Raw genomic sequence first — 14890 nt, 5'->3', positions numbered from 1 at the left:
TATTTATCTGTAGAACTGGAATGGAAAGGTTCAAATATAACCTGTAAAAACGTTCCACATAAAGCAAACTTATTGTGAAGAGTGGACTCAGAACAGCTATTTTTGGATTTTAGAACATGGAATACATTAAGATATGATTCAAGCAAGGTCAACAGATACTGACAGGCAAAAAGATCTCTGAAAGTGGTGGGTTGTTTTATATCAGAAAATGACATTTGATGGAGGGAAATTGAAGACAACTTCATTCCAAGGACAGAACATGCATTTTTGGTACAGGGTAGTTTAATTGTTGGAGTAATTGATATCTAGGGATATGTTTTTATCTCTATCCCTGGAAATCAAAGACTGAAAATGTTTTGAAATCTAGATCAAATTAGAATCGTAGCCTTGATGAAATTGCTAGACAAAGTTATTTAGCCTGTACTACAGAGAGCACTGGAAGAAATGAACAGTTCACAGTCTCATACTGACCTCAGTTTTCAAAAATGGTTAATCTGAGCTGCTATTTACATAAATTTTAGGTTTTATTAACATACAAACTATTCGTCTGTGTTTATCTTACCCTTTATTATAGTACACCTTATCTCTCTGCTGCAACTTCATGTTTAAGTCACATGCAAGTTTTGCTTTATAATAAAAAATAAAAAAGATACGTTTTTAATTAATTTGGTTTATTTGGACAAAAGCACCTGCTTGTGGGAGTTAGAACTCTGAGGAAGAAAGATCTGTTTCTTGATTCGGCATTTCAGAAGTTGGAATCTGATTTATACCTACTGGGAATTCTGCCCAGCAGTGACATGCTCTCACTTCAGATTTCCTGATAATGGCAGCTTAATAGCTAACAATTGCCACAGACAAATGAGCCAAAATATGGTCAGGCAGACCATTTCCCCTGGGAGGCATTGCACCAAAACTTCTTGCTTTCTTCTCCCCGCATATTTTTTCATAACAAGATATCACTTGTACTCCTGTGACAGATGCTGCCAAAATTGCTGTTTGTGCTAAGTATAATAAATTCTGTACAACTCAGAGTGTTTTGGGACCTGTCACTAAAGGCACTAAAAAATTCGTTAGGAGGGTATTCTGTATGTGAGTGACGGTGGGATCTATCACCAACGAAGCAACCAAATGAAAATAAAATGTGTGACTTAAGCACAGTAATAACATGAGAATTTCAAAACGCTGTAGTTATCTCCTTTATGGGCAGTGGGCATGGGAAACAGAAATACCAACCTTGCAGGATGATCCTTTCAGCTCTACTGGAAGCCAAATTCCAGTGTAAGATATATCCTAATTTTAGAATTGAATTTTTCATTACAGAAAACACTGTTCTGACTGACCTTGAAATCTTTATAAACTTTCTCTGAAACATGCTTCCATTTTGTTCTATTTCTTTATTTCCTGGCCCTGAAACGAGATCTGTGGTTGTTATCATTATTGTTTGTTCTACAGAGTGAACCCATTGTGTAATTATATCTACCAGTACCAGTAACTATCACCAGCTACAATCCAAGCAGGATTACTAGGTGAGACAGGCCTTTGGAGATTACTAGGTGAGACAGGCCTTTGGAGAAACCTCCTTTAATTGACTTAAATCACATAGTGACAGTGCCAAAAATATCCCACCATCATTTCTGCAGTGCGTCCTAAGGGAAAGAGCATTCAAAAACACAACAGTTTTGAGATGGAACAGAAATGATGGCACTGTCATCTTTCCTTCAGACTTTTCAGGCTCTTGTGATCCTTGCAAAGATGTGATGCATTGGTATGGTCTCTCTCTGTGCTGATAACACCTTGCTTCCGATATAAGGTTGCCACTGGGAAATCTCAGAGATAAGCAGCAGTTAAACTCAGGCTGCTTATTTAAAGGTCACATGCACTTGGGCATAAGCCTTGACTGTGGTTGCAACCTGCATCAGTAGTACATAAAAGGCAGAATTCCCAGGTTTGTGTATGTTATCCAACAGTGTAGTGGAAGGGGAAGAAGAAAAAAAAAAGGAAAGATTCAGGGTTTGATCTGATTCAATCCATTACTGCTTTTGAATTGCATGCTTGCATTGCATGTGTGCAGGTTGCTGATCCCTGCTGCACCCAGGCTCTGCCCAGCAGGATGTGGTGCACCTGCAGGGCATGGCTGCAGCCCAAAGAACAGAGGCAGAGCATGATGCCCCAGAGAGTCTCCTGTGATTTTCAGTATAAATGTGAGGCTAATCCATACCTGGAAAGGACAATTTGAGCTCATTCAAAGGCTAACTCTAATACATCAGCATATTGTAGCTGCTAGCTGTACTTACTCTCTCACACCAGCCCTAGGTTTTGGTGGCATAAAGCATACAGGGGGAAAAAAAAAAAAAAGCTGATGTGAAAAGGAGAGTTCTCTATGAGTTTATCTAGAGCTTCTCAAGCACTATAAACACTGGAGGGCTCAATGCATTCAGAATCTGAGTGTCAGATAAAGCATTAAAGAGTTAGTGAGCAAAACAATTACTATCCAGTCGCACACCACCATGTATACTGAGAGCATACGTTCCCTGTGGCATGGACCTTGTGTACTTTTATGTTTTCTACCACACCAGATGCACACACGGTTCTTGATAAATATTTAAATAACAACACATGCAGCAGCTCTGCTTTGATTTTATATAAGGCATACTTGTTCCACCAGATATTGTCAGGAATGAGAAGCTTATAAGAATGCTTGTTGTTTTGTGTGATAGCAGCAGGGTTTTGTTTGGTTATGTGTGCATGAATAGCCTAAGGAGTTCACAAATGTATTTGATTTGCACTGAGTGAAGAACCTCAGAAACCGCTGTGATGAGCAATGAGAAGTACAAATGAATATAGCAAGCAATCACTTGGCGTGTACTTCTGTTAAAGAAACAACACACCTTGTATTTTAAAACAAAATTTTAGTGGTGGAGGTGGTGAAGTCGCTGTGTCTGGAGATATTCAAGAAAACAGTAGATGTGGCACTGAGTTGACATGGTTTAGAGTGGTCCTAGGAATGGGTTGATGGTTGGACTTGAAAATCTTTTTGTCTTTCCAACCTTTATGATTCTGTGATTATAGAAATTGGCAACCAGAATGTCTTGTTAGAATTCCAGAGTTCTGTGTTTTGTTTTGTTTTTCTTTTGCAGCTGGACCCTGCTCCTTGTGTTACGAAGGCATCTTCTGCAAATCTTCTGCAAAGAGTCTGCATTGCTTGATTTATACAGTCATTTGGAGGGCCTCCACACTTCTTTCTGTCCTCCCAGGATGAGGTGTGGACAATCCATTCTCCCAGTGGGAAACTGAAGGTAACTTTAGCCCATCCTCCAGAGTGCTTATTTATGAGTATTTATTGACTCTCCTCTTTGGCCTTTCAGAGGCTGACGAATGATTAAGTGGGGACCTCTATCATGTCCTTGGAAATGCGGATTGGAAACAGTGGATCAACAATTATATTGAACATGTATAAAAAGTAGTTATATATCACTGGGGTTTAATCTCTTTTACAGCAAGCAGAACATATTGATTAGAGTCAAAATGCTTAGACATACCTTAAATGACAGTATTGGCACCTAGACGTGCATCAATAAGGCTTATTTTGATGTATCTTATATTATTCTGTCCAAATTATCTCATTGGCTCTTCTATCATCATCCTAAAAACTTACTGATTTCTTATTTTCTGTTATTGTTGTTTTATGCCAGGATGTCTTTGTTGCAACAATATTGCAGTTTTCTGCAGTTTGCTGTTGGAAATTCCCAGAAAATGTAAAAGTGAAAACACTTTTTTTTTGGCTTTTTTCATTTAACAATCCATTTGTGGATCACTCTTCAAAGACAACATATCCAGATCTTGAGAAATGTATCCTGCAAATACTGCGTTAATAGCAAATTTATAATGGCTTTCTTGAATCCACAGATAAACATCTTCTGCACCCAGAGATTGCTAAATTTCTATACAAATATGTGACAGACTACACATTACTGATGCTACAGTAAAAGCTTGAAGAATTAGAACCTCCCATCTCTTGATTTTTAGGACTGAAGAATGGTAAGGACATTTCACAGTTCACCATACAGTGCTCATATAACTAGAATCTTCTGGCTATCCTTTTTCTTGCTCTGGAATATTCACAACTGCTTATTAAGCTCATAGTACAATAGGTTTGTTGATTCTTCATCAGTTCAGACAGGAATTCATACTGTGGTAAGATGACAAGGAGCTGATGTTACATGTATGATGTTATATCTTTCAGCAAAGCAGAGCTCTTTGGATGTGAATTAAGTTCCAGTGTCACATGCAATCTGTTTCAGAGTTGCTTTCTCTGAAGGAAACAAAAGTGTTCACACTTCTACCGTCTATGCTGTGGAGCTGAATTCACATTAGATACTTCAGGTCATTTTAAACAGACATTTTGACAATTAGGAACATATGCTCCTTGAATAGTCTATCAAAGTCAGAATGCTAACATGACTTGCTGTTTCGTCTGCTGTTGTTTTTCCTCAAAATCACCCTTCATGCAGACTCTGACAATTCTGATGAAACTGAAGGAAAGCACATCTCCTGTGTCAAGTTTGATTTGGAGTTGTTTCTTTAATCTGTAAAACAAATCATACCATACTTCTAAGTACTATCTCTTAAATTAAACATTTGCCAAGATGCTGTACTAGGTTACTGCATGATGGCAAATGGATGAATTGAAACTTTCTGGGTCTGCTATTGTAATAGGACAAAATGTCTTATGTGTCATCTACAAAGACGTTAATGCACTGCATTTTATGTTGGATTCACCGATCAACCATCAATTATTTACACTCTAGGTTGCCTTTCTTTTGTTCTTTCCTCTCACGTGTGCTCCAACTTATTGACTGTTTGTTGCATAAGATTTGTGACACTGATACAGATTTTTGCAGAATTCCAGATAGGATCAGCAGTGTCTGGCATGTGCCTTCAGGCCCTTTGCAGCACAAAAGTGTGGTGGAGTTTTGCATTGTATATTACACATCTTAAAGATTTCCCCAAATACAGTAGTATTCATTCCCTTCATCCAACCATGCTGTGGGGTATTGTTACCTTTTACCTTTGGCTTTCTTTCATAAAGGCAAAAAAAAATTGTGATCTCTGGTGAAAGGTGCTAACACTGAGAAAATATTTCCATCCCACCATTTGTGTACTAGCAGTGAAGCACAACTTCCTGTGCAAACTCTTTATAATATCCAGAAAACAGACATCTTTTCCTTACCATTGTTATTGTCTGCTGTCTACTAATATAACCCCCTGCCTCTTGTAATGGCTCCAAAGCTAACAAGGCCACAAACTAATAAGGAGCAGTCGTTTTGCATTCTTCATCAATGCTAAATATGGCAGGCTGTATGGCAGATCTTCCTCCAAAACAAGGTCTTGTCCTCACTGTGTGCTTCCTCCTGGTCTCTCAGAACATGTCAGGAAAGGTACGTTGAATTAGACATTGCTCATTAATGTATGCCCATGTTAACTTTGCCCTGTGGCTGCTGGTCTGTTGGCTTAATGCCAACCAAAGAAAGACCACTGTTCAGTAATTTGATCTTTGAACGGCCTTGTTCAATGCAGTATATACTCATTGACTGTGATCTGTCCCTCTCCTCAAAATGCTGTTAACAGTGTGGGAATACTACAGAAGCATAGCTATTGCTGCTCTCCCTGTACTTCAGGATTTTTCAATCTAATTATGCTCCTGCTTAGGTTCTAGAAGCTTTAAAGTCTTATCAGGATTTGTGGACCATGGATACTTGACTGCTGTCTATATGTATGAGGAAACATCCTCAAGCTGTGTCAAGGGAGGGTTAGATTGAATATCAGAAAGAATTGCTTCATGGAATAGGTAGTTAGGCTTTGGAACAGACTGTCAGCGAAAGTGGTAGAGTCCCTGTCGCTGGAGATATTTAAGAGATGTATGGATATGATACATGGGGACTCGGTTTACTGGTGGACTTAGTAGAATTTGATATCTGGAACTGATGATCTTAAGGGTTTTTTTTACAAGGAAATACAATATAAATGATTTTGTGATACTCTGTCCATTGTCCTGGCCAAAAAGTCAAGAGTAGTTTAGGATAATTCCTGTGATCTGGAGACATTTGAACTCAAAGTAAAGAATCCTATTGCATTAATCTTTGGATCAGATTCCTACTTAGGCCCAGCTGGAGAAATAATCACCAAAGCTTTTCTGCTTGGAGGATCGCTTGTCACAGTGTTGTCCTCTGTATGTTTTATTCCATATGAACAAAATTTTAGACTAACTTGTCCTAGGAGAGGAGTCTGGAGACAGACTTCATCTATTTAGTTATGAGGTGGATGGAAAAAATCCGTATTTATCCAGACAGTTCAGAATATTGGTTAGTCTTTATCACATTAAAATGCAGACTAAGTAATGCCAGATTTTAAGGGCCACAGAGATTATTTTGATCACAGTCTAAACTTTCCCAAATGCAGGTGATATAGTCATCCACATGTATCCACATGTTTATCATAATAAATATTTCTTGATCTGCAAGATGTAGACTTGCCAGAGTGGGAGATAAGAGGACTGTAACTCTTTCTTGCCTTTATAAGCCTATTATTAGAATGTCAGATGTGGGTGTCTTCCTCTGTCATCATTTACTGATGAAGGTTTTCTCTGCCTGTGACTACACAGTCCTCCTTGTTTCTCTTTATGTTGTTGTATATCTCTTCCATTTCTGCAAATGGGAAAAAATCAAAATGTGTGGTGACTCTATATAATTTGCACACTATACAAACGTAATTTCTCCAAAGCTGACTTACTGTCAGTATGTGTAATTTATTTATTTGCAAAAGGTGTGAGATGAGTTGCAGAGCAGTGTACATTGCTAGGCAATAACTCCCTCTTCAAACACACCAGCTGCTTCCTGTTTTCACTGGGGTGTTTGCATCATGTCACTGCCTGACATCATTTGCCCTGGAGGCTTGAGGAAGGAGTAGAAAGGTTGCTGTGTTAATTAGAGAAGAGCGATAAAACCTGATGTTTTATTTATTTTCTTGAAGAGGGATTTGTGTGTCTTATCCGGTTTTATGGTAATATTTTTATGATGAATTTTTTGAGGTTTAGTTCAGAATCAGTTCCCCTGAGAAAGTAGTACTACAGCAAATTGCAGAGACCTCAGTACTTGAGATTTCTCGCTAAAATTAACCCACCCCTGACTGCAGTTAACAAACAGCCATAATATCCTTAAAGACCTTAACTTTTCTTCTGATGAAGATATCAGTATATTTATATACATAAACTATTTAAACATTTATCCTTAATGACTGAGATAAAACTTTCTGTAATTAAAACTACTAATTTATAAATACTGCCAATACATGGAGGTTGCAGCAGTTTATACCTGGACGAGAACAAGAAGGCAAAAGGCATACAGTTTATCCAGGTCTTCTGCCCAGAGATGAATGGTCTGAACAGTTTCATGGATCTTGGCATACAGTGACTTCATTGTATGGCAGTAGTAGAAAACAAGCATCACCATGCATGTAAAATAAACTCTGGAGTAACCAAGTGTTGGCAAAATTCATGGACTGTGTTGTTGCATTCCTGCAATTGTTTTCTTTTGCTTCAGGTTTGCCATAGTTCATGTTTAGACTTCAGAAGTACACACTAAGCTGTCAGTCATAATGAAGTTTTGTTGAAAACTGAAGCTTTCTTTCCTTTCTTATGATCAAGAAGAATTAATAGGTTAAAAACCAGTATTCAAGGACTTTAATTTTGTAAACATTTGGTCTAAACAATTTGACTGAACCAGTCATGGTTGCAGCCTTGCTATTTATATTATACTGAACTGATCTGAAAGTAATGCCTCCTATTTTATTATGTTGGTTCATGATGTCAGAGTAGAATTTTGGTGGTATGGCAGTAGAAACTGAACTTTCCCACCCATATTTCATTATGTTTTGTTGCTGTGTAGTAGATGACAGCAGAGGCACAGTCTGACAAAATGGCTTCTGACATGGAAGTGAATATGAAGCAAAGATGTATAATTGAATTCCTCCCTGCAAACAAATTTAAAAATAAATAAAAAATTGCATCCATTGACATCACTGCTTACTGAACATTCGTGGAGACTAAACAGTGGGTATGAGTACAGTGAGGCTGTGGTGCATTTCAGTGTCAGTGGGTCACTTCTGTTGGTGCAGATTTTTATGAGCATAACAGGCTGGTTCTTTGTTCATTACTGATGAAAATGCATAGCTAATGATGGTGACTGTGTTGAAAAATAGGGTTTGTAGCTGTGAATTTGCTCTGTCAAATAGTGTGATTGTGCTCTTTGTATCTGTTGTAGTTTCTGTGGAAATAAATAGGAACCATTATTTTTGGAGTGACCTATGGAAATAAATAAATTCCCAGTAAGAGAAAGACTGCTTAGTACATACCAACCTTAGGTTTATGTTGCAGTCAATTTCCATTCAACAAGCACTTAAGCATTTGTCCCGCTGAATTTAGCTCCTCATCTATTTGGGGTGAACAGGGTGTTTTACACTTGGGTAAACAGTTTGCCTCAGCAGGTTTTTGGTTCTTGATTGTTGCGACATCAAGTAATAGCACTGTGAATGGCAACAATAATACTAATTATTGTCATTAATTATGGTCACACTGCAGAAAATACACTTGAAAAAACACCTTTCCTTTTCCAAGTTTTGTACGATTTATTGTGTTTTCTCCTGAAAAACTTCTGCCTTTACCTTTGAGCTCTTTGCTTCTGTTCTGATTTTAATAGGCAACTGTTTTTATGCAGATTGCAGATTATTGACAATTTTTCAGCGTTTGTCTGATGCTGATTACTTTAGCAGCTTGCCTTCTGTATTTGCAGTCTTGCTGCTAATAATGTTACAGATCATTTAATGACACTAATAATGAAAGCAACTGTGTCACTTTCATTGTCTGTACTATCAGTGTACATGGATGATTAGAGGCTGCTGTGATAATTTTGGAAGGGCTCAACAACCCATTGTGAGTGGGAAGTTTAACCCATCATGTATGGCAGCTTTTTGTAATAGTGTAGCACTCTTCCATTATCCTAATACTGAGTCCATTGCTCACTGAGAGAAAAAGAAGGATTTTCATACTACTTCAAGGTTTATATTTAGATTCTATTAAACCTTTATTTGGATAGGAGAAAATTAGTACAAAGAAAATAGTACTAAGACACAGTTTTTGCTCCAGTTGTCACTGATTTGAACACTGTGTTATTGCCAAAAAAATGAAATGCATCACTTTACAAAGCTGATTATGAAGCACGTGAATAATTTGGGATAAGTTTCATTATGGTGATTAACATGCATGGCACTGCATCTCAATATGAAATGTATCAAGCCTGGATTGTTTATTTTATTGTTGTCGTTCTCATGATGGTATGCAATTTAAGAGCAAAATCACCCCCTCTCAATAAGATTTCAACGTCTTTTCTTAGCCGCGATCCTAGTTCTTATTTTCAAGATATATGAAATGTTAATTTATGTGTGCAATACCTTTGTTACATACGCTTCATAAAGAGCAGTCAGGCTCTTAGTATACATGGAAACTAATTTTCTCATAGGCTTTTGAGCTTTGTGTAAGTTTAATACTACAGAGTTTCATTGAAAGACCTTCAATTAACCCTGCCTCAGTACATGCATGCACAGAGTTGTGCCTTGAGTTTGCATCTGAACAACCTTTACTCCAAATGAAAGGCAAATGAGTTGGAACTGCCTGATTTTACTTCTCTTTTGCTATCTGAAAGCTTTGTAATGCTGTGGGTTTTATGAAAACTCTGGCTTGATATAGATATATATATATATGTATATATATGGAGCCTTTTGAGAAACTAGGCAAGAATCCAGAGTGTACTGTAAAGCATAAATACCAGGGTGTTTCTGATTGGTTTGAGTTTCATTTTAAATACTGGTATGCATTTTTGATGAAAGCATATCAATCAAACAATACTGTGGAAAAACTCCCTGCCAGTCTTACCTTCCACAGATCTAATCTAGCTAGACATCGTATCTTACTGTGTTATCAAGATGGAAAAAAAAAACCCACAAAAAACCTAAAAGAATTAGTAAAAGGACTGTAGATTACCAGAGAAACTAGAATTTAGCAGGGAGTTTGGACTAGATGATCTTCAGAGAGCTCCCTTCCAAAACAACTACAAGTCTGTAATTCCGTGAATGCAAGAAAGGAAAATCATTAGGTTGAAGGGAGTTTAGTAGCTGAAATCCTCAAACCCTCATCTTGTTAATACTGTCTGTTGCACTAGTCATTATGACTCTCAGGGTAAATAATGCTTTTGAAATGTGTTAACATTCTGAAGGTAGAAAGTATGCCAATAAAGAAAGTGGATCCAGGTACTATGCAGAATTTAGTGAGTGACCTTGAGGTCCTGCGGTGATGAAAATAGAAGCTCGTGCATGCCAGAACTAATACAAAATACTGAGCCCTGTCAGTATTTAGCAGTAGGAAAGAAGAAAAATATTCTGAGTGATTTAGTCAATTGTCATATTACTACAAAACACCTATGTAAAGAAGCTGATTTGGCACTAACATGCCTTAGACAAAGTATTTGAAATAGAAACAGCAAAGCATTAACAATCCTATGTAAAGCTTGTATAGTTCTTTTTTGTTATTTCCTATGTTTTTTTTCTATTCATCTGTTTTAAAGAATTCAAACTGAAGCGTGCAGAGAACATCTGAACTGGAAAGATTCTCATGTAGAAGAATGTAAGATTTTGGCATTTTTTCACATAATAAGCTTGAGACTATGACTGCTCTCTATAAATTCCTCAGGAGAGAGAACATGTAGGAATGATGTGAGATAAAGGGCATGGTGGGCAAAGAACGAGGTATGTATAAATAAATTTAGGCTGGAAATCAGAAGAAAAACATTCATTTTTAGAGTTATGATAGGCTATCCTATATTGAGTGATGAGAAACCTGCCTATGTAAGCAAAGATAAGCATAGAGCTATATCAGTGGAAGAAATTATTCAAGGTGGCAACTGTTGACAGGACTCTGATAGCCTGTGATGGAGCTGATGACTCAGCTGAATCCTGCCTAGGCTTACACATGCCTTCCTCCATAGTTGAGTGTTATGCTGTGAATGACTTATGGACTTTCACATAAGCAGACAAGGAGGGATGTGAAAAGGGATATTTCTGCTACAGATTCATTCTTTCTAGAATTTTGTTTCAAAGGTGAATCTGAATAGATGGACAAAGCTACATGTTTCTATATAAACTCTAAGTTTATTTCATTGGGAAAAATATAAGTTTCAGAAAAATTATTAATATTTTTTCTCTTGCCAGTTAAGTGGGTAGAGTTTCCTTAAAAAGTGAATAAACGAACGCCTAAATCTGTTATAGGCCAGAATATGTTGTAGTTACTCAACACACATAAATGAGAGAACTGACACTGCCTGATATATTCTTGTCGATAAGTGATGCTCTGTTTCAGGGCTGCAGTGCTCATTAAGTCTCAGAGTTTTTAAATGGCTGTGTGTGTATATATGGAGTGGTGAGCTGTATTCCTTTTTCTCCATTGCACAGTTAAGCTCTGGCACGTGTCCACTGATGTACAAGAAAGGTGAACTGCCAGGATGTTGTGGCTCAGTAGGAATATCTAGTGTCAAATCTTGTAACACAGAATGTATTAGAGGCTAATAAACAGCCATTAACCAGCTAGCTTTCAGATTTACCAATTACCACACTGTTCTAGGCCATGGACCTGCTTGCTGTTGCTGACAACTCTGCATTAATGAATCTCAAGCTTTAACCTCCTTGAATTCATGAATAACAATTTGAATCCTTGTAACTTGATTACTATGAAGTGGAAACTTTAGTTGAGTCTAAACATTGGCTATGAGGTTGAGACGAGAGAAAGACAACCCTACTCCATCACTGGTTATTTAAACTTATATGAAACCAAGCACCTGTCACAGTGATAAATGGCTTTTCTTGTTATCTAGCTGTCTGTATCATTTTCCAGTCTGTTTCCAATCAAACACCTAGACAACACTGTGGAAACTAAGGTACCATTGTCTTCATTTTATTTCTTTTCCAGGGAAATGGGTAAAGGTCACAAGATGCTTATAAATGTGATTGATTTTATTTGAGTCACTCTGAGAACACAGATTAATTTACTTGTATGTGTAATGTAAGGTCTTATTTTCGTCACAGAAGAGAGTTTCTTTCCTTGTTTACTTATCTTCAAGTTCAAGCCACAGCCACCTCAAATCAAGAGTTGTCCCAATGGGTTAAATAAATAAAAGTTCTTTTTCACAGCATAGAGTGAAAGTAAATCAATTTTTAATGTTTTATTTTCGATCAAAATCTTAGCCTTAAAATCTTGAGAGTGTCCTCAGCAACTATTATATGAAAAGACCCTTTCCTACAATGCCAATGCATCTTGTGCCCAATGTGAATATTTTTTTTTAAATTACTCTTCTGTTCAAAATGTTTAGTTCTAGGCCTCCTGTACGTCAGAAGCAGAAAAGATCAAGAAAGAAAAGAAGAATGTCTATAAGAAAAACAAAAAAAACAACCCACCAAGCAACAATATTTGAAAATGTTAAACTTGGGAGAATTATCTGTTCCACAATAAGCAAGTTGTCTGAATAGGAAGTAACTTTGGTCACTTCTGAATATAGAAGCTATGCGCAAGTTGTCACTTGGTATCAGTTTGAATGAAGAGAACTGTCTCATCCTGACCTATCTGACAGCTTTAGGATTAGCTCTATAATACTTCAAAGTTTTTTTATTCTTTTATAGCTTCAGTGCCGTACATCCAACACGATTACAGTGAACTTTTGTTCTCTTTTGCTGGACTCTGGACTTAAAATATAAATTTGAATGTTATGAATTTCATTATCAATGTCACAGAACATGAATGTAGAGTAAACCCCCCGGAGATCACAATAGTACTTTCACTTACTTTTAAGATGTAACTGGAGATAACTGGAGATGGACGTGCTAATTATACTTTTTTCTCCTTTATAGAAAACCTGAAGTAAGGAGAATAATCGGATTCTTTCAGTTCCTGCCTCTATCAGTTGCTATACTGTGCCTCTTCTCTCCCTGCAGTGAGACACAGGTATGAGACCATAAAGGTCTTCCTCTTCTGAAACTATTTCCTTGTAAAAGAAAGCATACATATATATACATACACACACATTAATTGATCATGAAACAGGAGGTGAGAGAGAGAAAGATTCTGCATGTCAGTTAACAGCTCTCTCCTTCTGGGAGAAAGGAAGGCTGTTCTTTAGAAGAAGCCTTAACATTTGGTTCTGTAATTTATCTGGTGGTAAAAGTTTGTCCTGGGAGGAGAGAATGGAGGGACTCTTTCTATAGGGACAAGAAGGTTGTTTGCATATTGCTGGTAAAGCTATTCAGGAGTCTGACCCTCAGAAACAAGAGTGCTGAAGGAGCCAGGCTCCCTCTGCTTTCTATCCTTGCCTTCCAAGAGCAGATCCCACAGTTATGCTGTACTCTGTGAAAGCAGGAGGCAATCACAGAAAATTCAAAAGATGAGATGAGGATGTGTGGAAAAACAAAATAATCATTAAAATGTTTCACTGTATCTTCTCCAGGAGATGTGAATTTGAGTCATGGCAGAACATAGGAAAAAAAACTGAAGCCATTTTTTGAGTGAACTCTCATTTGCTAAGCAACTGTATATCCAGGGGAAGTATGTGATACCTCCTCCTCCATGTGCTCTTGGAAAGAAAAGACTGAGGAGTGTCTAAGCTAGCCTCTCAGGAGAAGTTTCAGGGTAAAGTCTGACAAGAGTGGATTTTTCTTCCATGATTGACTACTGATTAAGTTGAAGCTGCTATTCCTTAACTTGTTTTGTCTGATTTGATAACTATCCAAGCATCTCAGTTTTCCTAAAGTCCCCTGCAAGGGTTCAAGACCAGGTTCCTGCTAGTCAAATATAGCAACACCTATGAGGTCATTAGCAAAATCCTCTACTTCTGTATGAACCGAGTGATTTATGAAGTTGCGTAAGTCAATACAAGGAATAGAAATGCTTTTGGATATTTCCTCAGGTTACCCTTTCTCTTGTATCAGTGACTAGACACTTCATCGTAATCATGAATTTTTTGATTCAGAAATGAAACTTAACTGGAAATGTGTGAGATTTTGCTTTTATTTAAGTTGAATGTCATCCTTTCTTTAGAGAAGACAAGATGAGAAAGGAAAGTACAACTTATCCACTATATTGACATTTGGGTTTGGGAAGTACAAAAATATGTGAGCTGCACATACTATAAATATTAATAATGTTAAAAAAGAATCTTCTCACTCGGGCTTTGTGTTAATCTTACATGATTCAACTCCTGGTTGCATAATGAAGATCTTACATATTTAATAAGTGAATTGAAGTAGGTCCAAATGAGTGAACAACATAGTGCTGTAAAAAAGAAACAGGGATGGGGAAATTCTTGTCAGATGAGGTTGCTGGGAAAAAAGAAAAAAAAGCTGATCTATTGACATTTTTGTCTCTTATCAAATGTCATTGTGAATTGAAAGTGGAATGTCTGGAAAAAAAAGCAGCACTAATTTCTGTGTAACCTGATGAACGTACTTCCATTGTTTCCAGGAAATCATATTAAAAAGGTCACTGCTCTATGTATGAAAATACCATGGCAGTTGCTCTATTGCTCTTTCAATTTAGAATAAGCACTTGAATGTCATCAAAGAGAAATAGCTGATATTCTGTAATTAAAAGTAGATTTTGATTTACAGTGGGGAGGAGGATAGGAATGAATCCCTCCATGCTGCTGAGGTAAACATGCAGCTTATTCAGAAATCAAACTCTCCAAAGGATGAAGGAAAAATATGACTAAATTAAAATATCTGGGGTATGAAAATGTGTATG

General features: G+C 37.1%; 1 long non-coding RNA gene across 4 annotated transcripts in view; it reads left to right on the top strand.

The window, feature by feature from the left end:
* LOC116227351 (uncharacterized) overlaps nt 1–14890 on the top strand; it is a 235323-nt gene that overhangs the window by 187957 nt on the left and 32476 nt on the right. For 3 of the 4 annotated variants that reach the window (XR_016468183.1, XR_016468182.1, XR_016468181.1), the window contains 3 exons: nt 3138–3296; nt 3907–4038; nt 13006–13099. This is a non-coding gene — a long non-coding RNA (uncharacterized LOC116227351). Of the gene's footprint in view, nt 1–1451; nt 1527–3137; nt 3297–3906; nt 4039–13005; nt 13100–14890 lie in introns of those variants that run through there. The other variant, XR_016468184.1, reaches the window with a different exon arrangement.

The sequence above is a fragment of the Phasianus colchicus genome, chromosome 7, assembly GCF_987193195.1.
Source record: "Phasianus colchicus chromosome 7, bPhaCol1.hap1.1, whole genome shotgun sequence".
Classification (NCBI taxonomy): domain Eukaryota; kingdom Metazoa; phylum Chordata; class Aves; order Galliformes; family Phasianidae; genus Phasianus; species Phasianus colchicus.
The sequence above is the reverse complement of the archived record's forward strand: the minus strand, read 5'-3'. Positions and strand labels throughout refer to the sequence as shown.